Source organism: Anoplophora glabripennis, unplaced genomic scaffold (assembly GCF_000390285.2).
Source record: "Anoplophora glabripennis isolate ALB-LARVAE unplaced genomic scaffold, Agla_2.0 scaffold191, whole genome shotgun sequence".
Classification (NCBI taxonomy): Eukaryota; Metazoa; Arthropoda; class Insecta; order Coleoptera; family Cerambycidae; genus Anoplophora; species Anoplophora glabripennis.
The window spans coordinates 174,036-177,900 of NW_019416357.1; positions in this window are offsets into that span (position 1 = coordinate 174,036).

A 3,865-nucleotide genomic window follows, 5' to 3' on the forward strand; every position below is an offset into this window, starting at 1 on the left:
TGCTTGATGATCATTTATTGGATTTAAGGCCTGTACTCGTTGCACATGGTATGGATAAAGCAGTTGCTCGTGAAGGATTCTCCAAACAAGAGGACCACTAATTCCTACCTCGGCTGATATTCTCCGCACACTCGTACCTGGATTCTGCTCTACCAGTGCTAGAATTTCTTCTTCTGCTCTAGGAGTGGATACCGACCTTGGTCTTCCGGATAAATGGCACTGTTTGCTCAAGGAACCGGTATCACGCAATCTTTGGTGAATTCTTCCAAACATGCGTTGTGAAGGAATCTGGCGATTTGGATAAGCGTCAACATAAAGACGTCGCGCTTCGGTGGCGTTCCCATTAGCACGACCATACATGAAATGCATGTCTGTTAATTCTGCGTTAGAGTAACCAGCCATAGCGAAAGAAAACTTGTGCACTGAGAACAACTGTCAAATACGTACTGTTTATTTCACTAAACATCAACCAACTATTATAAGAAAATACACAACGTTTTTGCAAAATAAAAAAAGGGGCTAAAAAACATAAAACATTCCATATCTCCGCAACCGTTACTTTGCGGACCCATGTTTATTGAGACTTCTGCTTATTTTGGTTCATACTATTACCTCCTTAAATATTTTACACTCTTTTTGTAACACCCTGTATATTCATATTATAATTATTTAAGACCTTATTGATTTTGTAATTCTTATGCAGTGCAGTAGATAAGTATGTTTACATAGATGTTATTCAGTGCTCATATTTTTTTTCTGATTTACGTAAAGAACAACAGTAGAGAATATTCATTTTAAAAATAATGAAAAAGGTTTGAACTTTGTCCGACCATGGAAAAACGTAGTCTGCAATAAAAAAAAATTAAAAATGTACTAAAATAGTATTAACCTAATAAGTGATTAGATATAGATAAATTTTCCGATCAATATTCAATACTTATATAGGGTGTTCCTAAATAAGTGTCGCAACGGAAAACTGTAAATTCCTCTTGAAATGGTGTCAAAACTAGGAATACCCATCAAATTATGAACAACGTTCATAGATACATGATCCGACGATGTAATACGTGCCTTCAAGCCAACGGGCATAATTTTGAACAGTTTTTATTTTTAGTCGTTAAAGTGATAAAAAAATTATTTTTAAGTTTTTTTAAGTTAAAATCCCATCTGTTGTTAAATTTCGTTAAAATTGTAAATATTTTTTGACTTACAAAAGATTTTCGAAAGGTTAGTATAACGTTTGTTTTTCATAAAAAGTCATTTTTCTTGAAAACGGTTGACTTTAGAGCAATGAACCAAGAGAACTCTTTTTGTGTAAAAATCATTGACACTTCAGAATTTGCTGTCAAATGTCAATTTTTTCCAGTGGCGTAAAAGTTAGGGGGGGAAAACCCTTACGATACCTTAAAATCTCCACCACTGACACGTCCAATGAATTCGAGAAGGCTGCGAAAAAGTAGCTATTAATAGTGGTAATATGTGTACAAAAGCTCAGTCCTCTAGTTCAAACGGTTCCTAAGATATTGGCAAAAAACAAACAAAAAATTAAAGTTTTGACACCGTGTAACTCGAAAACGAAAGCCCGGAGAGAAAAATGGAAGACGAAAAAAATTTCTTATTTCAAGAGGAATTTGCAGTTTTCCGTTACGACACTTATTTCGGAACACCCTATATAAGTATTGTTTAAAAATTTTACTTAAATACAAACAAACGAGAAATAGCTTCTAGTTTTCAATGTTAGCTAGACGTTCAGTTGTGACTATTTATCTCATCACTTTGATCCGACAAATTGTGTACTAATAAATGGAAATGTCGTTGCACACAGCACAGTTCATGCACACGGCACTAAACTTTGCTGGAACGGGTGAACGATGTGAACATCCAACCTACTGAGCCATAGAATAGAAGAGGATAATAGTGATATTGCGCACTACCCGAACAGGAAACGCCAAGGTTTTGAATAATTTATAAAATAATTGTTCATAAATATGTCTATAGTATTATGGCAATAAATAAACAAATATGACTTATCCAAGTTTGGTACTTATTTCCTTCTAAACTTTTAAATATTTTTTGAGGTACTTATGCAATAAAAAAATGTTCTTTTGATATTAAATGAAATGATAAGAAGCAAATGTAATTTAGTGTTTCCTTATAAATATGTACTTATTTATACTCAAAAATATAGCATATCTATTAATACAGTATAGTGTTATATATTTAATTTGAATGCAAAGCTTCTACAAAAATTTTCCTTTAGGCCGGCATTTTATAGACAACAAATCGCACTTTTAGTTAGACAATAATAATAGAACAAGTAGATCAAGTGAAGAAGCGTAAAGCTAAACTAAAACAAGTTCCTTTAATGTTTCTACTTGAAAGATCACGGAGGACGGGTAAACATCAGTAAATGTACCTTTCTTGTTTTATCCAGCAAATTTTAGCTCAAAGATCCTCAATAATTCCTCAAATATACTCAATAATGGTAATTAATGCATGTGTTATTAGTTTCCTAAAATTATTCTGCGGGATGTGATTATGTTTATAGTACCGTACGTGATTTTCTGTATATTCATCAGGCGTACAAAATTCAGGAAACATAAGTTAAACATGCGAGGTAAAAATATGTTCTTTACCCTTATTTTGAAGGTATTGTCAGTTGTCTTATACCCTGAAGAACACATACTGCCTTACGCTGACGGCCCATTAGAATATTTCACTACTTCGATTTGAATTTTGAAAATATGGGCTCTGCAGTTTTCGGGGATGCTTTCTTTAAATAAAATAATGCCGTTGTTGTATCACTTCCGGTTATACCGGTTATACTTGCTTATTTTAAACAGAACACCTTGCTAATTTGGATTCTACACGTATTTCTAGGGGGACTTCTATCAAGCTTACCTATATCTTTCTCCAATGGTCTTCGAGATATTTGAATTCTTTCAAAAAAAGTTGCTTTTCGATAGCTTAATTCAAAAATGCCTGTTTTTTCATCGTGCAAGCTGAAGTATTGATATTTGAAAGAGAGAGACTCGGGGATTGTTATTTTAAAAACTGTTAAAATGGGTGGTGAAAATTTATTGTCGAATTTGCCAAATTTTGAACTGCCGAAACTTGGTTTTTCTAAATGGAACACCCCGTATATTTAATCAAAAACTGTTGTAGAATTTTACCCTCTATCTCTATCTATATTACAGTTCCCTATACGCATCTCTCTTGATTTTTCTATTATTGACGGTTGATAAATAATTAATTTCTTTTTATGAAATTGCTAGCAAACTTAAAAACAAAACAACCAATCTACCATAAGTCATCATTTGCCATTAGTCCGACAGTGGCAGTTAAATATTGATTTGTAAATTAGAATTTCAATGTATGCACTTATTATTAACGATAGACAAGACACCACTTGCGTATGGGCCACTAGTGAACCCTATTGAAAAATAGTGTAAAAGGGTTGATAATTGAAAACAATGGCTTGCTCTTGAAAAAATAATCAAAAATAAACTTTGAAATTTTGTATTAAAGTGGCTATAGAGTAGTGAATTTTAGGCAATGTAATTCGTTATCTATTTTGTGATAGTACTGTTATTAATATCTAAAAACGTGTAGATACACGAACTGGATTAGAAGACAAAAGAAGATATAATAAAATAATTATATATCTATCCATTGAATACCTACTATAAGTATACAGGGTGATTAATTAACAATGGGAAAATCGAAAGCTGAAGATACTACACGTAAAATGGTGACCATTGGCGTAAACATGCCTTATCCGAAAGTTGATAGTTTCGGAAATACAGGGCGTTGAAAGTTAAAATAAAATTTTAAATCGTTTTTTTGCGATTATTCTGAAAATATG